At 36.1% G+C, this 26,499-nt stretch overlaps 2 long non-coding RNA genes across 2 annotated transcripts in view; both read left to right on the top strand.

The window, feature by feature from the left end:
- Positions 1-26,499, top strand: part of LOC135073905 (uncharacterized) — a 328,784-nt gene that overhangs the window by 134,524 nt on the left and 167,761 nt on the right. The gene's annotated exons all lie outside the window — the stretch shown is intronic.
- On the top strand, positions 798-24,157 carry LOC135073904 (uncharacterized). Its single transcript, XR_010257720.1, has 3 exons — positions 798-1,798; positions 3,010-3,200; positions 23,297-24,157. It is a non-coding gene; the product is annotated as an uncharacterized LOC135073904 (long non-coding RNA).

The following is a 26,499-nucleotide window of genomic DNA, read 5'->3' as shown; positions in this document are numbered from 1 at the left end:
GCTGGCACTGATGCACTCGTTATTTCATTAGTAGGACATTGCTTGCTCGAATCAGCCTCACTTAATGGATTAGTAACATTATAAAATTCAAGTTTTGATCTGGGAATTTTATTCTTATTTACATTTATGACAGACCTTTGTTGCATCCCACCACATGAGATCGTCAAAGCTCAGGATTAGAAAAACTTTTGGAGTTTTCTTTTTAAAATAAGTATTTAGAGTCGCTGTATGGTTGTACCGAGAGGAACGTTAGGTCTCTTTAGCGTGTTGGATTTCTTTCTCTTAGTCTCTTTACCAATCATTTTTTTCTCCAAGAAATTTCGAACTCTACAATATCGTAGGTTACTCTTCATTACTGTATTAGGATAAAATGATTGCAATTTAAATTGCACTGCTTTTAGACACGAATTTTTTAATTAAACTTAGCAATCCCAGTGCTCGTAAAAAGCAAAATTTTAGTGTTAATCCACAAAAAAGTAGGTGAAAATAGGCGGAACTAATTAGATATTTTTTTTGAATATTGGCTAATTTTGTAGACAAAAAAAGCATTTCCTAACGGCTTACGGCAACTATCGATTGCAAATAAATTGATTATCGATTAACTTTAATTACTATCAATGATTGGCATGCCAGCCTAGTGCTTGGAGTCTTTATAATGCACCACAGACTCGGGACATCAGAATATTTTTTGTGGCGCGTCTATTTTTGTACGCTTAAAAAGTATGTTAGGCGTCTTTTTTTCGACGCGCCAGTCGCTTCGTGACCTCGCCTGGCATTAAAATGGTTCTGTCTAGTGCATATGTCGCAGGCAAATTGTATGATTCTGCATTTTACAAACGGCGTCGTCAGTTCACAAACGCTCGCTGTTCTATGAAATGTCGAAGGCAAAATGTAAATTGCCTTGGCACTTTATAATATGCCACAAAATTTGATAGCCAATTCAATCGCCGTTTACAAAATGCCGCGGCAAATTGAAGAATTTAGTTAGTTTTCTTACCACGCGAGGCGCTGCCAATCAAAACAAGAAAAATGGCGTCGAGTAGTGGTGTTGTGATACAGAAAAATATTGAAAACAGTGCAAATTCTACGTATTCAAAGGACTTTTCACAAAAAACTATTGTTTTAAAGACATTTATTTTACGATTCAACAATAGAAGCAGTGAAAAAGCCGTGGACAAATGAAAAAGTTTTTGAGGTTATCAGGACTGTAAAAAACGCTAAGGTGACAATGGGATCTGGTGCTCGGAGGACTGCTGCGGAATATTATATGGTATAAAAAATATGATGTATGAGTATTGGCGATGTGGACTATCTTATTCTGAAAAAAAGACAGCCATGAGAGCCCAACGGAAAACATACCTATGGAAGACTATTATGATATGTGAACGCTAAAGTGTAACCTTGTTGGTGATCAAATAAATAAATATAGTGATATTCATAGGGACAGTGGACATGGTAGTCGAGACAAAATTCAGTACCAAATTAAAGATCGATATTGTCTATTTCTTTCTTTCTTTCTATTTGAATAGAATTTGAATTACTGAAATAAGGTCCGATTTATCCAACATGTGTTTTATGATGGTCACCCTATTGCAACAATCATAGTCGAAATTTCATCAATTGAACGAGTCGCCAATTTGCCTTCGGCATTTCACAGAACAGCGAACGTTTGTAAACTGACGACGCCGTTTGTAAAATGCGGAATCATACAATTTGCCTGCGACACATATACAGCTTTTTGCTAAACAAAAGAGATGCAAGCACTATAAGACGGCGAATATTTTTGTGAATCAATTAGGTAAGTACGAGTTTATGATAATCTAAATCCAATTGTGTTCTGTTTTATAACCTTGAAATTAATTACCAGAAAATACTTTTATATCGCCCCTTATTATCACACTTATATTGCCTATCTGTCTCGTATTGTATTTTTTCTATTGTAATAATAAAACATTTTTATGTTTATCAATTTACATTTGTGATTGATTAACACGTTGAGTGCGAAACCAGGTCTATAGACCTTGTGCACGTCTCGCTTACCGTGCGGCTAAGAAAATTATAGTCTTCCTTGTCGTGCGAAAGGCATAACTTCAATTGGGTCCGGTGTAGGAAAGTGATGAATATATTTCTAAGATGTATTCTTAAAATAGAATCCAATGATGTACCTACCTTAATACCAGGTTTTTAGACCTGGTACCGCACGGAAGTAATAAAATGTCTTCACAATGCGAAACCAGGTCGAAGCACCTTGTACCCTGCGCACCTGGTACCGCACCCCACGCTAGCTTCGTGCAGCCAGTGTTGCCTCGCATTCGTAAGAAACGCACATGTCGACATGGCGTCAAGAGAAACAAACAAAATCAAAACTGTAAATTGATTATAATTTAATTTGCTACACGATTTATTGCTAATTTAAATAATGTTTTTCGTGACAAACATTTGAAGTTGTAACTTAATGTTATTAAATAATATGTTTTCTTTAAATATAGCTTATTTAAGTATTTATGCACGTATATCTTATTTGTAAAATATTTAGACTAAATTATTAAAACATCTTTGTTTGTTACTTTTTTAAATTTTTGTTATAACTTAATTTAAACTATCGATATTTGTATTTCACATCCCTAGAATACCCACCAGACTTCCCTAATTCAGTGCGGCACAGGGTGCATAAGCCTTGTATTTTGAATATAGCTATAATTTTTATACTAAACAAGTTATTCACGAACGGCTTCAGGTGTATGTCAATAAATGCATTATTATTAATATTCAAAGAAAAAAAACACAATATCTATTAACATGAAGCCAAAAATAAAATTAATATATCTTAAATATTACAAGGTCTTTAAGCCTTGTGCCGCCACAATGTAAGTTTTAATACCAGGTTTACTGACCTTGTACCGAAGGAATGGAAAGTATTAGAAAGTTACTGCCGCAGCAAAGGTGTTAAATAAGAAATGCAGAGATTATCAATGTAGATCCTACAATATGGCCGTGTTTTGATCGCAGATTGCGGAATGTTGACTTAGTGACAAACCAAATTCCACGCGGATGATGACTGATGCTAGGAACAGCAGTACAGTTAATACAAATTCGTTTTAGCCAAAACACGTGTAAGTCACCTTGACGCTAAAATGAACAGCAAATCTTGAGGAAACCTCCAACGGGAGTGGACTCAATGAAGCAGATCCACAATGCTGGTATGTAACAATAATGTGCCCAATCACTTAATGGTGTCAACGACACTTTGAGGAAAAATGTCGGAGCTAACGTAAAAACCGTAAAATCTACGTGACGCCTTTAATATTAATGCTGCTCATGTTTGATGAACCAAGATCGACCCATTTATAAAGAACTTGCCAATTACAATTATTTTATACTGTTAGCACTTATTAAGTTGTCACAGCCAATATCGATATGAATACATTAAGAGCCATTTCACAAAAATATTCCGCGCGAATTTAGATGAAAACTGTCAACGCAACGTCAAAAGAGTAAAAAGAACGCCGAAATGGACAAAAAAATCTTGAACCGTGACCGTATTAAGACTTGATATAAGTAATTAATTTTAAGGTAGAATACGGTTAATAAACTTGATAAATTAATTTAAAATTTTAATAGAGTTTATTTAGTCTTTTAACCCTTAACCACCTACCACATATTATTGTCACACAACCACCTATCATACGTCTGAGGGACCCCAGAATAAAAAATAATACGATTACGATAAATATTATGGGAGGGTACACATTTTAATTAAAATTCTGTTACGAAAATGATTAAACTTTTTATTTTAAAAAAGAGGAATGTGAAAATCATCAATATTTTTATAAAATCTTCGAATAATTAGCATAATCTTTTATTTTTGGCTTACTTACTATTACTTATAGAAAATTAAATCCTAAAAAATATTTAAGGTGATAGGAACTTATTCTAATATTTTTTATATAATTCAATCAACAAGGAACTTTAATAAAAAAAATTAAACTCATTATTATAATCAATTAATCAAAATTGCAGGCTCTAAACTTAGAGTTTTTCACGGCATTCCAGACTCATATTGTTCGAACATTCGAGGCAAATTGGCGCTTTGCATTCGAAAGACATGTATTGTGTTTTGAGTTTTTTTGTATAATATTTGCAAGTGGAAGAGATTTTACGAATCGCCAATCGCTCTTCACCTGTGCTACTGCATGGGACAGCTGCTGGAGGGGTCACGTTGACCTGGAGGATGCGTTGTATACTGATACGTATACCATGTTGCAATTTCACATTGCTTTCACGACGTGCCATATGCGGTCTCGTCAGCTGTTCAGCCAGTTTCTTCATAAACTTGAACCTGCTGTAAATTGTGTGTCCTGTAAAGTCCGCGAACGTCAAGTCACCGGGGCAGATGACCAACGAAAACGATTCTTTCCAAAATATTTTTTTTTCCTAGGTCTCGATCGAACCTCCGCTAACGGTACATCATCCTCAGATGACAACTCTTGGTCACTTACTGAGGGAATATCACATTGTGATGGAGAGTTTATTTGCATTAATGCTGAGCCTTCGCATTCGGAATCAGACACGCTACTTTCTTCCAGCACATGATAAATTTCAACCGGCTCCACATCGCTGCATTCGTCGTTTTGTATGTTTTCATCGTCTGACAGATCTTGTGAAACCAACGTTCAATTTCAGCTTCACTAAGAGCCATTATAACTAAAACTATAGAAAAAAACACTCATACAAAAAATTACGTAACCTCCTAACAGGGGTCTCTCAGACCCATTCTGGTATTTATTTACTCACCTGAAGCAAACGCGTACACGTCCAACCTCGACAAGCCGTTGTGCGGTGCTGAGGGGCGCGGGGAAAAGGTACAGAAACGAACGAGTCGATGCAACACTCCGGCGCAAAAATATTCACAATTATTAAATCGACAGGGTCTGTGAGACGTATGGTAGGCGGTTAAGGGTTAAAGATTTTTATAATTCGATTAATAATGAAACACGAATAGGTATAATATGTAAAATATTATATTAAGTAGAAAATAAAGACAGTCAACATAGTAAAAAAAAATCTGCCCCCTTACAGCTCCATCATCGGACTCTGGATATCATTTAGGGACGAAATATTCGTCAAGGCGAATTACACAAGCCCAAACTCCATAGGGTTCTATTGTTTTGTTACGGAGTTGCAATGGAGGTGGCCATTACAACTCCTCAAGATCCATTATCAGACAGAGCTAAGAAATAAATAAATAAATAAATATTATTGTTATTAAACAAATAACTAAAATAATTCATCTTACTATGTTACTTCTTACTAGTCTTACTAATATTATAAATACGAAAGTTTGTGTGGATGTCAGGATGTATGTTACTCTTTCACGCAAACACTACTGAACAGATTTTGATGAAACTTTACAGTACAGTACAGCAGTATTAGCACAGAATACATAATAGTAGCAACAGAAATCGCAATTGATCAGATGCCGACATTTTAACGGTAATAATAATAATGCAAAATTTCCAATGAACCTGGTGCATTCGAAATCGCACCGTAATACTACGCTCATAAGAGCGCAATTTTTTTGTGATCAGAATTTATCTACCTCGCAGCTCAAGCGTCAGGCACCGTCAGGGTTGTATAAGCAAAGTAAAATAAATAAAAACTTAATTTTAAGAAGCTTTTATTGTATTTACGATTGGTAAACGTTAATCTAGTGGTGTTTGTATTTCGTACCATCTCCAAAGTACCTATTAATAAACTTCAGTGTTGCGATAATTCGAAATTGGACAAACGTTTTAAAAGGTGTAGTGCCGGAAACAAGACACGGTGAAGTAAAGTTAATGTTTTTATTAGCTAAAATTGTAATTGCCTCGCTCTATATTACATGGTTTCATATATCAATATGTGGATTACGTAGTGGGATGTGTTACCACATAAAATACATAAGTCTAGTAGATAAGTTATTTTCTGTAACACATTTGTTTGTAATTCCTGTTATTTTTAATTAATTAAATTACTACAGTTAATTATTATTTCTAAATATTACGATTTTCCATTATAAAGAGGAAAAACAGTGCTGTTGGAACAATAAACCTTGATTGCGACGATGATCGACCGAGCGTGTATAGGTACGCGTATGTACACAGGCGCGTGGCGGCCCTCACTGATTTGCAACTTAGAGTTGTCGCGCGCTGTAGCTAATTATCTAATAGGCGAGTGACAGAGGCCTGGTACTAGTCAGTCTGTGTTCAACTATCACTCGGGTCGGATGTTCCTATCGCAAGATCGTTGTTGGTTCACTCAGTTCCAATACGTCTCTAGAGTCTCTCTCAACTGAGCACTAGTGCTGTGTATAATTATTCTCGTGAATACACTGAGTTTATTAATTTCTACGAGTGGATTTCATTTTTCCTGAGACCTAAACCAGAAGACCCTGTCGCCAGCGACAGCGGACGCTCATCCATCCCTGGCGTCGACCAGAATAACAATATACACCACTACAGTTTTATCACCCAAAAAAAATTCTGGGTAATGAGTTATTGTTGTAGTGACAAAGGGGCGGAGCCGGTGTCGCAACAATATGCCCAAAAACAGAACATATTGCTTGTGAAAGCAATGATGACAGGAGCGTCGGCATAATGTAAACAGTTTACATTGCTTGCATACTACTAAAGGTTATTCGAACGTTGAATACTGATATCGCAGTGGATAATGAGTACATATTTTGATATCTTTGTGTGTGTGAATTTATAATGCGACACTGAGTTTCGAACTCAGCGCATTACTTAGCATCTCTCTATATCTCTATGGAAGCAAGTTAAATCCAAAATAACATTCTACACCTTTTTAACCTCGTCAGGTAATAATTTTAATAAAATACGAAGCGTCATCTATCAATAGAGAATATATTTTAGAAGTTAATAAATTATGCATAAAATATAAACACTTTAGTTAAATCGTAGAATTTCTAAAAACTAGTAAAGAAATCGTATTGAAAACAATAAAATATTTATTAAAACGTCAAATTATCGAAGATTGTGACTAAAGTTTTTGAAAATATTTTATAACCTTCATAGAAAACATTTAGGATTCTAATCGTGAAAGATTTTTTTTCGTAGCCTATTGCCTTCAAACAATCAAATAATCAAATCTTTCCTCTTTTATGAGTATAGATTTAACAACAAAACTCTCTCGATACAAAGCTTCTTTTTCTTCTTCACGAAACAAAACTCAAAGCGGATAAATAAATAAACAAATCTTTGGACAATTTTACAGCGCCATCTAGTCCCAAAGTAAGCAACTAATATGCTTGTGCTAAGGGTGCTAGCCAGCTTATTGGATATACTACTTACATACTTTTTATAATTTATTTATTAAAGACCCAGACCCGTCAAAGAAATTATAATCATCATTTCAATTTCTGCTCAGCCGGGAATTGAACCCGGGACCTCTCGGCATATTAGTCCGTTTCGAACCACTACACCAAACGGCCGACTCGAAACAGGGACCTCTCGACATAGTATCAAAAATATTTGGTCGCCGTATAAATCACCGCTTCACGACACGAACGCACGTAAACGTCATGGCGGGAAAAATGACACAGATCCTGCCTTGACGGGCGCTCGCGCCATACTAATCGATGTCGGCTTGCGCATTGTAATTTATACTGTTATTCACATCAATATTTTGACAAAGTGGTTACTAATATTTAAACAATAACTGTAGAAATCAATTCTCCAATGAATATTCTTTATTCTGGGATACTTTTATTGCTGTTATTGCTGTGTATTTAAACCAAAAATTACGATCAAAATGTGACGTAAATCTTAAAAATTTGCTAAAATATTTTTAGATTTTACTCAATAATGGTAATGAAATTCAAGAATCCGTTTGATTATTGGACTACAAAAATATATGTCCGATGATTACTATATATTTTTAAGTTTATTATACGAGCATAAATAATAGATACAGGACTTTGAAAATGAGTCTGCGGCAATTTTTCCGTAAAATGGTTGTGGGAGATGGGGCACTGCGAATTAAGCAAAAGAGATTTAGTAAATCCGTTACATTAATGGTCAACAACAAGGATTGACCTATCTTTCGCAGTTAATAAATAATCTCTGGGTGTTGCTTAAGATAGTAATTCATGCTTCCGAAATCTTAGAAATTCGCACGAAAATGTAAAATGGCTCTTAAGAACAGTTTTTAAGAACTAGTTACCATAAGGTGTTAATACTGGGGCAATAAATTTTCCTTTTGAAAAGACTAGGGAATAATGGCACGTGACACAAAATACCAAGCAATAAACGGTGCTGTTATTAATCAATTTCATTTGTAGGTATACAGAAAAAAAATATAATTAAAATCATAGGAAATGTTGTTTGTGAAAGATACTTTTCGATGACATCTGTCTGGTCTTGAACTTGAATTTGTGACTTGAACGTTGAATTTGCCGTATTTTCACTGTAGCTAAGGTAACCCAAATTTTCACATGAGAATGTGAACAAGTAACTGAATAGCAATCACAATATTATTATTACTAATTTCGCTCTTCGTAGATGCCAAAATGTTTGTATCGAGTATCGAACAATAAATGTCATATTAAATCGTTTGCCTCAACTATTTGTTATCTTAATAGCATGATTTCCAATAGCAGCTGAAATATTTGGTATTAAATTTAATCGAGTTTGAAGGGTAGCTTTATAATACGTTCCATTTTACTTACATTTAATTATCTGGCCAAACATCGCACGATATTTATAATAACAATTTTCTTTTATTGAGTCTGAAACATGGGACAAACAATACGACTGATATTAACAAACGAAATTCTAACAAATTTTTACAACTCATAAAAAATAATTGGAACAATTTACAATAGATTTACCTACACTAAACTGCAATAAATATCTTTGAAAATTGATAAACAATTAAAAAATAAAACTGCGTTTGAACGTGATCGTAATGGAATAACAAGTCGACACTGTAATAAAATTCCGAACCCAGGAATAGACGCGTAGAAAAGTTCAAATTAGCGTTAGTACACGCACAGACAGACAAGGTCAGACTGTCTTTGAGGTCAGCGAACTTATTCAGGCAGAGGCAACAGCCGCCAGACGAAAAAATAGCAAACCTTGCTGCACTCATGCGGCCTTACCTAATAGGCAGCTCGGGAACTTCTGACGGGCTAATATTGAATATTTTAGACGGCTCGCAGACGTTACATTCGGACTGGAAATGAAAGTTTTGTGAAGCGCTGTCTTGAAATTGGTTTTTATTGTGATGTAATACTAATTGATAAATTGCTTTTGCAAATGATTTGTAAGTTCAAGTTTTCAGAGTTCAGGTGGAAAGCAATTATGTTATTTGATAAATATTACCAATGGAAATGGAAATTTTCTAAATTTATGCCTGAATTTTAAGCTGCAACTACATGACGCGATGCTTTCTGTTGTAACAAAGCTTTGTTTGATAAGTAAGTACCTACCTATATCAAAAATGCCTAATTGGAAGAAACGTGCTAGACGTTGCGGTAAAGTCATCGTGCACATCTGACTCTATATTTTTGTTCCGGAATAGACCGTATTAAAACGACTTATGATGCTTCAGGGTCTATCTTGATATGCCATCGTCCGTAAATTCTCTATACAAACGGTGTGGTCGCAGACTTTTAGAGCATCTCAATGTCTAAGACCACTCTATAGCAGACAACTTAAGTCTTAGGAAAGCACTTGATTTTGTCACTTGATATTTCGATACTATTGTTTAATATTTTGAGTTAAAGTTTCTTATGAGTTCATCGAAATTCAATGACATTAGTATATTTGGTTTCAATGTAGAATTAACAAACTTGGATTAAGTAGTGTAATTAATTAGTAGTTATGACTCAAGTTTTTTTAAATATTTCAAGAACAGTGTTAGCGAAAAACTATAGAGTCGGCCATTCAATTTGGAACACTTTGTGAGATCTTTTACGAGTGTACACTTACGCCCGTATTCACATACATTACTATGAGGTCGCACAGTACGCGTGGACGCACAATGTCACACACGAACCAATCACAGAGCTTTAAACGCGGTGCGTTCGATTTGCTGCTTCACTTAAGCAAACATCGTTTGTGAATGCGGGGCGCGGGATTTGGGATTTTACTTTCTGTTAACACGTAACTTTTATTTAGTAAACTTTTCTTAAACACTTTTGATATAAAACTTACTGAAACGTTTCATTATAATGGAATTCTTAACAATGGTACATATTCTTATCCAGTTTAAATTTACTTTGATATCAATTAATAAAATTGTGAAACTCGCGCTTTAATATACTACTATTGGAAAAATACTAATTATAGTCATAATATGTATTTTGTAAAATAAATAAATTATAATAGGTTATTGTATAACATACAACGCATAAATAGTCTCGTAAAAAATATACTTATTAAAATATCACGCTCCTATAAACAATTGAATCCAAATTAATTCACACTTTGCCAGTAATATATTATTTATATTACTTATTATTTTTTGGTCTAGCGCATTTGACGGATTACTATACTTAATTGACAATAATTATAACTATTTATATCTTTACATGACATGCAAGTAAGTGGTTTTGTTTGATAATCATTAGCACTTGATTAAAGTGTTTAATTAACTCTGTAATTAAATCAAAGTTTGTAGGGACTTTATTATGTTTGAATAGTTAATTCACAATAAAGAAAAAAGAAATAAATTGAGTTATATTTACAAAATATTTAAGATTTGATCTAACTAGTACAGTCCCAATTAGTACGTGCTTATACTGTGGTGCCTCAATAAATTAATAATTACGCTTACCTAAATAAATTAATAAACAAAATTTTCTACTATAATTTATGCCCGCGACTTCGTCCGTGTGAATTTAGACCTTTTCGGAAACCGGTATAAAAACTGTCCCATGTTTTTCCCTCAAACTACATCTAAACCCAAACTTCATCTAGTTAATCATGAAAAGGTAACAGTAAAAGATACTTTCGTATAATAATATTAGTACGGATTAACTATTACATACTACTTCCATTGCCCCCAAAAGGATTCGATCCCACAGCCTCAATGTAGCAGACCGGTACGCGAACCACCAAGAAACCGGCCATCGAAGATCAATGGGTGACTCTTTATTTAAAAACCTAGACTTCAAAGGTTACAATATTGGGGACGTTTGGCGGAAAATAGCGCTAGCTAACGCTAGCAAGTAAAATGGCTTCCTTTTAGTGGATGCTGTCAATGTCAAAAAAATGTATGGGAAACGTCACTTATAAAGTTTAGCAGTGGGTCTAGACAAAGTGCAAATTATAATCGCAAACCAGTCGAAAAGTGGTCGAAAAGCCCCTTTTTTGTATGAAGTTTTGACGGATTCGATTTTCGATTCGATCAAAAAGTGCGTTTTGTCTAAGGGGGCAGACGTGTCCTAGCCGAAAAACCGTGCCGAAAACATGTTAAAGTTATCGGCAGTCGCCATGGCAATCGCCATTTTGCTACTTCTTCTTCTTTGGTTTATGGCGATGAACTTGCGTTTTTTCGCCACTGAGGGCACACTATTCCGCCAATGTCACGTGCGCAGCTTTTACACAGTGCAGTGGTTATAAAATAAGTAATTTTGTAGCTGCAATTTAAGCAAACTTAAATACCTAAAACAAACAGACATCACAAATAAGACAACACAATACGTGAAAATAAAATATAAAAAGAACAAACAATAAAATTATGGGAGACAAAAAAAAGGGATGTTGTTGTTGCGGGCGACAAACTAGGAAAAAAAAAAAAAAAAAAAAAGAAAAAAAAGTCACAGAGCCAGAGGGATAATTTAAAAACATTTGCCAAACAGAACCATCCACCTACAAATTAATTTTGTTTAAGTTAATGAATTTAACAAGGGATTTTAAAGTGGAAGGGTTATTACAATTAAGTACACACTTAATGTTAGTAGGGAGTGGGATTTTTTTTGGAAGAAAATCAAACAAGGAAGAGCCAATTTTGGGACAGTTAAAAAATATATGGTTGGTTGATCCCTCATCTAAGCCGCACTCACATAGGGAATTGTCTTTAATCCGCATTTTTGCAAGGTGAACCGGGGTACAAGCATGTCCAAGACGCAAGCGACAGATAATGGAAACAGTTCTTTTAGACAAGTGGTGATATTTAAAGAACCAGGGTCTTGTGGGAATGCTCTGTTGGATGTCTGCATAATATCTACCAGCCACTCGTTTAGACTTTTCCCAATGAGTATTCCATGATTTGTAAAGGTGACTGCGTGGCAGGGAGGAAGCGTCATGCGCATATAACTTGTAATGTTCCAACGAGCCAGTGGTTATAGCAATTTTGGCGGATGAGTCTACTGTTTCATTCCCAAGAATTCCTCGATGACTTGGGATCCAGGCCAAAACGACGTTTAAATTCTGCTGATTACATTGATATAGGGCATCTCGTATTTTGAAAATTATTGGAAATTTGGATTTGGATTTGAAGGGATTGGCTAAAATGGATTGAAGACAGCTTAGAGAATCGGTGAAAATCAGAGTGTTATTGAGTTGATGAGAGATAATATAGTGAATAGCTTCAAGTATAGCAACAGATTCTCCGGTGAACACTGATGTAACAGGAGGACACTTAAAATTCAATGTTATTTTGTATGCTGGGATCCATACTGCAGCACCTGTGCATCCACCTTCGTCCAGCTTAGAAGCATCAGTAGATATAGATCTTGAGCCAGCCTTGCCAGTGTTCGGAGACAATATTGATAAATTCTTGGCCTGCAGAACATGAATCTTTAGTTATACCAAAGTTTAAAATAATCGGGGGATGGTAAAGTAGAGATTCAAAGCTGTTAGAGAAAAGGGGATTCAATGTAATTTTTTCAATCGGAGTAGGGAGACGGTTAAATTTCTGGTAACTTAACAAGATACATGGCAAACTCCGGGAGGGGTCATTGTTGATCAGAGAAGAGAGGAGGATTAATTTGTCATTTAATGGGTGAGTTGAGTTTTGAGAAACTTTTAAATAAAATCTGTCACTGAGGTATTGTCTACGCAAATAGAGGGGAGGTTCCACGCTTTCAACTTGTAATCCGTTGATAGGCGAGGATTTCATAGCTCCCAGTATTATGCGAAGACATTTAGACTGGGTTTTAGTAAGCTTATCGAGGACAGATTTGTTACACGGGTCTAACAGAAATGAAGCATAGTCAAAATGGCTACGAACGATAGCATTATATAGTAGCTTTTGGGAATAAGGATGAGCACCCCACCAGGCACCCGAGAGGGCTCGAAGAATATTTAACCCTTTTTCTGCCTCTCCAAGGATGTAGTTGAAATGCGGGATACCTGACAACCGGGTGTCAAGAACTGAAAGTCGACAACAAGCCGTTCAATGAAATAACTAAATTTGGAATGGAACTTTTTCTAGTGAAGACAACGCAACTACATTTTTGAACAGAAATTGAGAGTCCATGATCTGTCATCCAGGAGTTAAGGTAATCTAATGCTGAGTTTAGACGAGAGCTTGCTTCGTTAATAGATTTGGAGGAGTAATACAGGGATATATCATCCGCATACTGCAGTATGCTGCAGAAAGAGTCAACTGTTCTGTTTAGGTCGTAAGTATAAACGCTATAGAGTAGGGGACTAAGCACAGACCCTTGAGGGAGGCCTTTCCATATTAAACGAGGAACAGAAGAGTCTTGGCATCTCACCGTTATTGATCTAGACATCAATGTGTTACAGATGAGACGTACCAGTTTCTCCGGGATACTCAGCAAGTGCAATTTTTGCCTGAGCAATGGGAGCAAAACATTATCATACGCGGAGGCTATGTCCAGGAAAACACCAACAAGGAATTCTTTATTTTGGAAAGCTACTCGAATATCGGTTGTCAAGATGCTCAAACTATCAAGAGTGCTCAGCCCTTTACGGAAGCCAAATTGGGACTTAGGCAAGATGTTGCTGGATTCTAAGAACCATTCTAAGCGGTTTTTAACCATGTGCTCCATTATTTTGAGAAGGACGGAAGAGAGAGCTATAGGACGATAGGAATTGTGGTCTGAAGGTTCTTTTCCTGGTTTGGGGATTGGAATAACTATCTGTTGTTTCCAAGATTCCGGAAGAGAACCTAGATCATGAAAAGAGTTAATGGTGTCGAGAAAGTAATGTTTGGCTTTTTCGGGGGATTTTAATATAAAAGAGTATGGGATTCCATCTACCCCTGGGGAAGAATCCTTTAAACCGTCAAGAGCCAATGACAGTTCTTCAAATGAAAAGGGCCTATCGAGGTTGTTTGTATGAGGAAGAAAACTACTGGGAGAAGGGAAGCTATCCATGAAAGGGACAAAAGGAGGGGCCAATTTGTCAGCAAAAGCATTTAACCAGGCTGAGGGGTCATTTGATGGAGCATTAATTGGTAATAAAGACCTACGGTATCTTTTGATATGCTTCCAAACTATTGAGGAAGGAGTTCTTGGAGACATAGTCTCGCAGAACTTAATCCAGCCCTTTCTCTTCTTTTTGGCCAGGAATTTTCTGGTTTGCGCAGCAGTTTTTTGGTAGAAGATGTAGTTCTCCATGGTCATTGAACGATTGTATCTTTTTTCAGCCTCTTTACGATTTTGGACACTAGCAGTACACTCTGCATCCCACCAGGGAGGTGATACCTTCCTAGATGGGTTTTTTGTGGGAATATGAGCATCAGCTGATGCCAGCAGGGTATTCACAAACTCCGAGTACACATCAAGAGCGTTCTCGTTAGTGACGTTAGGTAGGTCCTTCAGTTTTTCTCTAACCGACGCATAATAGCCTGACCAATCGGCGTTATTTATTTTATATTTTAAGAGGGGAGGGGGGCGATTTATTAGAGAATTATTATTCGGTAGAGAAATTAAAATTGGAAAATGGTCACTACCGAACGTGCTCTTAAGAACACTCCAGGAAAGAATTGAGCTCAAATTAGGTGAACAAAACGAAACATCCACGGCAGACGCTGGGTTTTGAGACGGCGCACATCTTCTCGTTGGACAGCCATTGTTCAAAATGCAGAGGTCCAAATCATCCAAAAGATCCAAAAGCAATGATCCAGGGGAGTCAGAGTGATAGGAGCCCCATGAGACGTGATGGGCATTTAAGTCACCCATAATGAGGACTGGAGGAGGAAGGGATATAATGGCAGAGCGTAATTCATTAATAGAGGAAGAGTTAGGACGAGGAATGTAAGCGGATAGAAAGGATATGTCAAATACTCGCACGGCCACGACATTAATGTCTTGACTGTGTGAGGGGAGAGGAAGTTGGGTATAACGGAGAGAGCGCCTTACAAGTAAGGCACTTCCCACGTAACCATCGGTTCTATCATCCCGGAGGCACGAGTAACCTGATACACGAAAGTGTGAACCAGGTACCAGCCATGTCTCCGAGACGGCTAAGACCGATGGAGAATAATAATAATAAAATAATAAATACACTTTATTGCACACCAAACAAATAACATAACAGAAGAAAAGGAACACACAAGGTACAATTAGGCGGTCTTATCTATCTTATCTTAGAATATTTATTAATCAAAAAAGTTAATTCGTGTTTTTACGTCTAATGCTTTTGCAGTTCCATTGGACTACCTCTGTCGACATTATTATTGCAAGTTAACTGCGAGATTTGGGAAAGCTTTTGCGCAACGTTGGACGGTAAGGTGTTTTTACGGCCAGAAACAATTTGAAGGATAAGAGAGAGAACCAGGTCCAGAAGGTTCTCCTCTCCTAAGGAGGAAAAAGAGTCATCGCCTAAAGCGCAGCCATTGGGGAGGGCGGAGGCACAGTTGCCTATTATGGCTTGGTGCGCCTGTTTGTCATACCCTTTATTCAATGGCGTATGAGGACGGGAAGGGCGCGGGATGGACTTTCTGTAGGAGCTGGATTGAGTGGAGGGTGAGGATTGGGGGTAGGAAGATTGAGGAGTGGGGTTGGATTTTTGGGGTGATGGGGATTTAGCAATGTCTGCATATGACCTACGAACTGGCGCAAATTGGGAGGAGGCCTGGGAGTAAGAGACATTGTCCTGAGACATGGTGATCTTAATTGCCTTCTGCCGAGAGTGCTCTGGGCAGGACCTGTTTAAAGAAAAATGGGGGCCTTGACAGTTGATACATGTAGCTTTGTCTTCCGTAACTTGGCATTCCTCAGCAGAGTGTGGTTGTGTGCATCGGTAGCATCTTGGTTTGGATCGGCATTGAGACTTAACGTGGCCAAAACGACAGCAGTTCATGCATTGGATAGTTGGGAGTTGGTACGTCTCAACTGGTAATGAGTTGTGGAAGCAAAATACTCTTTCCGGGAGAACTTGACCCTTAAATGTGACTACGACTGTTTGTGTGGGGACCCAGGAAGTTTGATTTTCTTTAACTAGTTTCCTATTGAGACGGCGCGCCTTCAAAAGGATACCGCAGCCGTCTGGGGTAGTCAAGGATTCTGCGAGTTCCTCCATGGTCCAGTCTGTAGGGATATTTCGAATGAGGCCCATGCGGGTCACGTTATAAGTTGGGATGGAAGCTACATATTTGTACATGGACAAAATTTCATTATTTAGGAAATTGTTAGCAGCAGTGGATGAAAGAAATTCGACAGAAATCCTGTTTCTGCCAATTTTTTTGACTCCGTCTAAAATAATTCCCTGTATCTTGTTAGTGACCAGAAATTTGCCAAATCTCATGGGTTGAATATAGGCTGGGGAAGAAGGTTCATTTTCCACATGGGAAACGTGAACGATAAAGGGGCCTTTGTCCTGGTCGCTGTATATTTTAGGAGCAATCACAAGAGAGGGATGTGTGTACACCGATTGATGATTTTGTGAAGATCCGTCTGTGTTTGTCCTCTTGGCGGGCTCGGAGTCAACCTCCGTATCTAGGCGGCGTTTAGTTGCCGTTTGGGAGAATAAGGGTTGGGAGACCTCCATTGTATCCGTCTGATCTGGAGGATCAGGCGGGTCGGGAGGACTAGGGTCCATTTTTGTTAAAACTTACCGAGAATAAATAAACTTATGTACCACCACCCTTGTTTTAGTAATAATTTAGCTTGAAATTGGTTTTCTGTAAAAGATTACACTAGTAATTACACCAAAACTAATTGTTTTCCTGAAACACGTGTAGCCACTGACACTCGCGAGACGGAAAAAAAACCGCCATTTTGCTAGCAAATTCTAACAATGATAATATCGGCTGAACGCAGTCATTGACATGTAGATGTCAAACTATCCACAAATAAGGCTGAGTTGCACCACCTAACTTTAACGGTAACTTTGACGATAACCGGTGCTTTTTGTATTTAGTTTGACAGATTATTGACGTTTGTCAAAGTTAAAGTAAGATGGTGCAACCCAGCCTAAGTGTTTTGCAATAATACAGGCCGAATTTTAAGAGCTATAGGAGTCTAAATTACGAAATATCACTAGGAGCGGCTATGTCTTAATAAAAATACATTTTGCAATACAAATATGTATTTTTAATATGAATAAAATAATAAAAAGGTTAAGATGTGAACAAGCAAGTAAGCATTTCAATTGCCAAATGGATATTAAAGAAATCAATTTACAGTAGTATATTTTTACGCTGAAATTCATGCAAGTAAAGCCAATGGTAAAAGTTTGTTAATTAATAAAGTTTGAGATTAATTATAAGTATTATAACGGTTTATTGAATCTTTCTTATTGAACTTTTCTGCAAAGTAACACGGGTCTTGGCAACACTGTCCTGAAAAGTTTTTAATATGGCAATTTACTGTACTTTTAATAATAATAAAATGTATACTAATATTATAAAGCTGAAGAGTTTGAACGCGCTAATCTCAGGAACTACTGGACCAATTTCAAAAATTCTTTCACCGTTGGATATGTTCGATCAGTATGATTCTTGTTACTGCTCATCCGTATAGTTGCTTATGTAGAAAGACAATCATTATGTATCTATTGATATAGTATTAACTGTAAGATTACATAATGAGTCAACCCACCTACCAAACTGGTTTCAATGCAGCGTCTAGCATTAGCTTATAATTTCATAAAAAACTGTCTGTGCTCAACTGACCTGCAAAACGATGAATAAGTTTTTTGTTTATTTATTAAGAATGTTGTTTGATGATTATTTTCTGCATAGACTTTTTCAGTGGTAAAAGCATCACTAAGTAAGTAGGTTAGGTTTTTTTTTGATGATATGAACTGAAATAAGCTCAGTTATTCCTGGCATAAACCAGACACTCTGTGGTAATAAAATTTGATTTTAAAATGAATCACTTGAATCGAGCAAAAAAACTGCAGTGCCTTTTTTGGATATCATAACGCAAACATAAGTATATTTAGCTTTTAGACAGACTAGTTACCCAATCACGCAGACAGGAAACGTTATCTTATCAATAACGTTTTGAACCCTATGTCTGCAGAAAACAGTCTGAACCGATATCACCTGGAGTTATGGTCTGATATCCGTATCTCGGCGATGCATCGCGGCACAAAATATAAATGAACAGTAGACAATCTACATACAAAAGTGCGCTCGACTAACGCACACACTGACTCTGCTCACGTACGCGTTATCTCGGACCAGCTCGGAACAGTGCGAGCGCGAGTGCCGTCCGCGGGAGACACGTTCAGGGGGTTCAATAATGTAATGAGAAGGATGTAAATATATAAATTAATCGCATTTTTATGAGTAATCGCATTTTAATATTACTGGCAAAGTGTGTAATGTATGTTTGTTTACGTATGGGTGATAAAAAAATACGCTTTTCTTCCTCAATGTAAACAGTTAAGATAGGAACTGCTCGGCGTCCACGCAGTCGCCGCCGTTAGCCCTAGCGCGACCGCTAGAAAATTTCAGTGCATCACATGAGTTTAACTTCTGTACTTTTCTATTTTGTGGTGCTAAGCTAGCCAATTTATACAAGTAGGTCGCCAGACGCATTAGCGTGCATTCCGAAAACCGACAAGTCTCGCCCGACCATAGGTTAGGCTTCTTTTGTTATTTAATTTTTAGCCGCACACCTCAGATCGAAGCCCCGTTAAATTCGCTTAGAATGAGTAATGAATTAGCCCTGACTGTTTTGAAGACAATTTTTCTAAAAGTTATTTTGGGATAGTTAGTTCTCAATCGCCTTTGAAGAAATCCGCGCGAATATTTAATTCTTGCATCGCAAAAAATCTTTAGAGCTTTGTGGAAATTCCCGATTTCAATTCGTTCAGCGTTTCGAGTAATCTTAATTGTAAAAAAAATTGTTTTCTAAGATTTGCTGGTAAACAAATCTATTTTTTTTAAATGTGCCAATATCTTGTAAGTGGTGCTCTCAGTGTAATTGAAAGTAGGTACAATATCCCAAAATAATGATCACTTACTAAAACTCACTTTCTTGTGAGTGCTGAAAGAATTAGTTAAGTATCATAACTTAACTAATTCTTTCAGCACTCACAAGAAAGTGCTATGCAAGATGATAATTTAAAGGTATACCTACGCGCTATTTTTATTGATTTCTAAGAAAAATGGAGATGTTATCCAAAATTTCCAAAAAAGGTCAAGATCTTTGATATTTCTCTTAAATAAAATATGCATGATATGAGTGAAAATACAATTTGTGTTTAGTTTTTGGAAAACTAGAAATAAATATTTTAAACATACTTGAACCACGCTTGAACTCCTAAGAAGAAGAGACTTTATTTGACTTGGTAATACACTCGTATAAAAATAAATGTTAAAAGAATAAATTTAATTAATAAAGCAAACCTCTATAGAGGTTTATCTTTACTTAAAAAGTATAGTATACCTAATGTTTTTACAAGTAGCTATAAAGTTAAAAGAAAGAGACTACAGAATCAGTACGACCTATGTATAAGTACGAGTAGAAAGTGAAAAATTCTAATCAAGTATGCAATTTAAGCATTAATATACCTAAGCTAACTTGTTTCCAATGGTTACCATTAACTATAGCTTAAAAGTCGTTCTTCAGTTTTTAATGACGGTCCAGTGGAGTAATGGCACAATCAGTCGCCTTAGGTCCCAGATTCCATTGAAAGAAAGAAAGAAACATTTATTGCCATGGACATCACAAAAGACAAAAGAGGTAAAATAAAAAAAAAGCGAATATGACAGAGGTGACATAAAACATACAATGAAAGATCAAGTAAACTAAGCAGTGCCACCCTGTCGCACAGCGATGCCCATCGCAATGGGACCCCACTCAGCATATGCCGTGGCCCCCGGTGAGGGAGGCCACGACGCTGGTTTTCAGTGTGCCCCATGCCGAGTGAGAGTCACGGACACTAACATATACTGCATAATAATCCATTGGGCTCATGCCTTACCTCATACCTGTTGTGCATCGTGAATGCATCTAGCAAAAATAAATATTAATTTGTTATGACAACATGTCAGCTAACTTCCTGATGAGGTCATCGAAAATGCTATTCTTCTTACTTTTAACACTAGAAAGGCCGCCGTCCCATTTTTGTCCCACTCGCAAGTTTGATCGTCTCTAACTTTTTTATTTTTTAACGAAATTCCATGAAACTTTTTGACTTTTTCTGATTTATTGAGTTTTATCTTTTTTTAATGTTTTTGATACTATAATATTAATAGAAAAATTTTAAAAATCGGTTTTACCTAGAAGCGCCACTGGGTCAATTTTGTCCCACCCTGGTATTTGCAACAATAATTCGACGAAGAGTCCTTGTTTCGAGGAGATACGAGAGTGAAGAGGTGAGGAGCGTTTAGGTGACTCGTGACAATGCAGAAATATAAATATATTGTACTAGTTTTTGCCTGTGACTTCACCCGTGAGAAATTAAATTTATCATAGAAAGACCTAATTTCTTTACATTTATCGTTGTTATTTGACCAAATAACTGAACATTATTCTAAATTATAGCCTATATTATGTTATTCTGAAGTATTAGCAATAAAACTGCAAAGTTTTATCAAGATCGGCTTAGTATTTTTTGCGTAAAAGAGTAAAAAAACATCAAACGATCTAACCATGATTCCATACTCACTTAGTTCAAGTTCTAGGCATATATCCACCCATTCATCCTTCCTATCCATTCATCAGTCCATCCATCTTTCAATTCATCAATCTTTATGAACTTTTACATTTATAATATTAGAAGGAAGGTGGCTTCTAGACATTGGCCAGTTCATACATTGCATGATTTGATACATTTTTAAAATGTGTGACTTACACAATTTTGAAAATTAAACGTACATACTTTTCATTGTAACTGGTAAAAAACTTCACTGTGTGTGTACGGATACGAAAAAAATAACCATACCTATAGACATTCCTAAACACATAGTACACCAGAGAGCCAAAAAAACCATACAAAAAAACTTTGTGCAAAATGTGCACTGATATGTTTAAGATATTTATTTTTCTTTCAAAAATAATAATCACTAGTTAAAGTAGTAATTTCATAATTTTAATACAGTATAACACCATGTAATATGAGACTATTTTTATATGACACCAAAAATATCTAACTTTTAATAATTCAAAATTAAAATTGAATACATTTATATTTTTAAAGAAATAAGTACATATTTATTAAATTATATAGATAAACCTTTTTTTAAGGATACTACAAATAGTTTTAACCATAATGTTCATGTCTGAAACTAAAAAATGTTACAAAATATATGCTGGGACAAAATTGACCCAGCGGCGCTTTTAGGGGGGTCGCAATCTTCGGCACTTCTAGTGTTAAGCACTGACAATTTATTTACATGTTATTTGACACATTTTATTTATTTACACTTTAATCTCATAGTTCCTACTTAGGTATATTGGTTTAGAAATGCCCTTGACCAGACTTCCAATTTTCCAACACACAAAGCCTATAAAATATATTACTTTATTACCGATAAAATAAAGTAGATAATCCTCCATGCATTGCGGCGTATGTCGAAGTGCAGCGGTAAGTATCGGTATCTCAAACCTGCACTTTTGTCGCCTTATCACCGGCGCTGTCATTTACTAAAATAGACGTATCGTAGATAGCGTCTCTCAGCCCCTGCGTTCGCGAAATCGTCGGGAAAAATTGACACATTTTTGGTGCTATTAACTCCAGTTCCTTATCATTTACTAGATTTTACTTTGCCCGTGGCTTTGCCCGATGAAATTCAGTTTGTCACAGAGATCCTTATAATATGATAGCTTTTTAATGATCCTTATAATATGACATCAAGTCCACTCCTCCTCAACTAGTCAAAGACCTGACTACCAGGTGGCTTTTCTCCCTTTCATATAGTGACACGGAACTTCTGCTTACCACTGCTAAGTGACCGAACAAACAAACAAAAACCTACGCGCACACACATACACACACAAACTCGCACACACTCTTACAGACTATACACACTCACACACACACCACACACACTCACACACACCACAAACACACACACACTCACTCACACCTAGGCTGTCTTTGAACTTTCTTTTCTTTTTATTTTGTGTAAAAATAATTAGTTTAATTTCACGAACTTACATTACCCGCGAACAACATTGAATAAAATTCAAATTCCAAACTCAAGTCCCCATAATACAGGATTACCTAGTTTGGGGACTGCTAGTAAGTCTTAAGTTATCCAATTGATTTAATTACACCAGTGATTTTTTTTGAATTTGTTGTGTACCTTTCGGAAATAATTTTTTTTTTTGTCACAGAGATCCTTATAATAATTATGATAGCTTAACCTCGTATAAGTACTTATAATATGTCGTTCTTCTGTATTTTTTGTCTGAAAGAGTAACAAACTTCCAATCCATCCACCATCACAAAATTTTACATTTATAAATCTTAGTAGGATCTCACATTCGCTTTTAAAACACGTTTATTTAGCCTTTAAAATTAACTCTAGACAATACCTAGTACCTACCTAATAAAATTATGCTGAACACCTACTGGCCGTGATTGTATCAGGGATTTCTCGAAGTTAGAATGTAACTGGACTGTAATCGGTGCCATACAAAGTACTTGTAGATAGTTAAGGATCTGCTGTAGTAAAATAATGAATATTCACAAGATCAAATCTTTGAAAAATTCGAACAAATATTACAAAATCTGTCCTCGATACCAAAAGAGTTATAAAACAAGAATTTCTTCTCTATCAGACTTGTATGAAAACAAAGCTTTTTGCACACAATACAGTTTACTACTACATTCTCTTTAAAAGCAGAGTTCCCATAGCAGGTCAGCTTCATGGATATAAATCCGAACTATTTGGCATCCCAATATTATTGTTTCAGCTGGAGTCATGAATCGTGTGACGTCACGCGAAAAAGCGGGAAACAAAATGCAAAGCTGCGTATATGTGAGCAGCTCGTATGGAAAACGAAAGTCTTCCGTCGCGAGTTTCATTCCGACGAAGTTGGACGCTCGCGGCTGCTGCAGCTGCGATCTCCGAAGGGAGCGAGCGAACTACTTGGATGCGACGTCTGGGAAAATGACAAAATAATACAACTGTACGTACAGCCAGAATCAAATCGTTCATGACAGCCAAAGTAGCCAAAAAATTGCACAATTTTTGTTACATTGGAATAAGGTTGTGTTGTCAACATTTTGGGCACTTTGGGTGCCACGAACCATTTGACGCTGACTATAGGTACCTCTAAAGAACAACATAATACCTCTACTGTATATGGGTATTAATTTAGACTATATCAAACTTCAAGGTTCCGAGACAAAAAAGATTTTATAACAAGATAATAAACAACATTTATCAATATAGGTACTATGTATTAGATAATAATGTATTTACATGATAGATCCTCGTGCCTGCGCTTTAGCATTCTCTGTAACACAGAAAAATCTATTCCTCTGATTCTTGGTTTATTGGACAAATTAGTAACTAATACTTTTCTTTGAGATCTGTTTAAAAATGTGTCTTAATTCTTTAGTTGAATGTGTTCAGTTGAAATGTATTAAGTTACATCATTAACTTGAAATTTGAAGTATTGTTTTATTGGGATGAAACTATGAATATCAACTACATGAATTTGTAATTGAATACTTATTCTTTTGTATTTAAATACTTAGTCTATCTTTCCAAATACAGAATGACTTTGATCTATCTGACCTTATGATAAACTTAGTGTAAGTTTAAATAATTAATTCAAAAAAAAAGTCAAAAAAAAGTCAAAATTTCTTTATTTGTTTAGACTAATAAATAGTTCTTACAAATCGTCATAAAATATGCTCTTAAGGAGCCTCTACATGTCTCATAATCTTTTTACCCTACCAGCGCTTCGAGACCAACATTTGGCAAGTGCTGAGAAGAAGCGCCGCAACAAACTCAGTCACCACTGTCTGCCGGTTAATATAAATAAATAGAAATAGTAGTAGTAGGTACATTCGATTCAGGAGCAGTTCACTGAATTTACCATGCATTCTTGTATGGTGTTTCATAAGAATGGGTAGGTATACAAGATTGCGTGGTATATTAAACAAGGTAGTGACGTGCTAATATCTAGACTTACATATTAAGGTACTAGTAGAAATGACTCGCATACATAAATTTGAATAACTTGGATTGACCAGTCCCCGAAAGCAGCGCCTGTTCACAGACATGACGAGTGAACCAGCCATCGCTTCACTCGACCATATTAGAGGGAATGTAACGACCCGCCTCACTACGCCACCACCCCAGAGACATTTTAGTGAGAATGACAATGCCAAGTTATCTCTTTAAAAAAAACTAATAATAAAGCTAAGTAACAGTCTAGATTGAGAAGCATGACACTATTACATTTGAGAAATTATTATTAGTTTATACAATATTACTTTTCATTTTAATTCTTTTTAGTGCGAGCATGAGAGGACCATAATCCTACTCCCAGGATGACTTATCATTAAGAAAATCTCGAGTTGTATAATAGGCTTTTTTAAGCATGTGATCTTTAACTATACCTTTAAATTTATTATACGGTAGCTCTTTATATTTATCAGGGACTTTGTTATAAAAATGGATACCTTGTCCCATAAAAGTGGCAAACACTTTATTAAGTCTAAAAGCGGGTATAGCCAATTTATTTTTATTTCTAGTGTTAATTTGGTGAATATCAATTGTCGATGATAGTCATCTTAAATCCCTAAAAAAAGATATGAAAAATATGCCATATCGTCTCTCCGTCATACATCCACGTCGAAAGTTCGCCAGACTCAAAGTTGCTTGTAACAAATTACAGGCATACTGTTTTGTGCCACTAGTCTACTAAGGCACTCAGTGCACAGAAAAGTTACGGTCCACACCACTTTCACGCCAGCAGTGTTGCTTATTTTGGTGTCCTTATGCGCTCTATGCCAAATAGCTAATGAAGTAAGAGATGGCAGATATATGTATAAGATGATTTAACTTCGTTCTTACGTATTCTACTTTGCGAACTTGCGACTTGTACGAGACCTTGTTGTTAGCTTTTAGTCTTTTTTTTTTTGTTGGCTGATATTTTAGTCTGGCAGTTAATCAATATGGGCATGTATGGAAGTACGCACATTACACCGATTGATTCTTCATACAAATTAAAATCGGGTCCAACTATCGGCTGCATAGGCTGAGACCTTTGGCTTATTTTTTTTTTGTTGTGTTTGTTATTGTATCTCAAGTTGATAGTCCAATAAATAAATAAACAAATAAAACCTAAAGGTCAACTTAAAGAATACTTACTCAAAAGTATCAGCTTGTTGACCTGTCAATAAAGTTGCAAATTGATTTCTCACACACAATTGGAGAAATATTGATAATTTTGGTGCTCTACATTGCAAAGTGTCCCAAAACAACAATTTTTATTTTTCACTGATAATATTTAGTACCTACTTATAGATCAAAAGTTGTTTACGTCGGAACTGCAATAACAGTCCAGGTGCATCACGTGACTCCCAAAATACTTTTAAGCAAACACCGCGTAATATTGGTCATTTATGTGTTGAGATGAATGTTGAACAACGTTTAAACATGTTGGGGCACACTGGGCTGCGACTCAGATATTTATAAACTCCATAAGAATCGATGTTGCAGTCATAGATATACCATAATATCTTCATTACTTCGTAAATAGACCCGTAACCTGCCCTGTAAGGATATTTCAACAAGCTAAATGAGTTGTTATCACCAGAAGTGTTGAACTCTGTTGTGTAGTAAAAAACCGGTTTGATTGTTAATTGTCGTTGATGGGACAACTTCTGTATGCTTCGCTATTTTTCTAAAAATACACCATTCCAAGGTCGATATCATTTCTTGATACTGAAATTACAGGATCTGGGTTAGTTGGTTACATAAAACAAGTTTTCGAATGTAAAATTTGTCTAAATGCTTCATTGTACTGGATGCATTTCAGCCATAGCTCGACATCGAACTTATTATCTTTTGCATACAAAATAAACTAGCCATTCACGTCTAGGTTATAGACACAAAAATATGTCGAATTTCAATGAGAAACAGATAGCGATCACAATC

The sequence above is a fragment of the Ostrinia nubilalis genome, chromosome 8, assembly GCF_963855985.1.
Source record: "Ostrinia nubilalis chromosome 8, ilOstNubi1.1, whole genome shotgun sequence".
Taxonomy (NCBI): Eukaryota; Metazoa; Arthropoda; class Insecta; order Lepidoptera; family Crambidae; genus Ostrinia; species Ostrinia nubilalis.
The sequence above is the reverse complement of the archived record's forward strand: the minus strand, read 5'-3'. Positions and strand labels throughout refer to the sequence as shown.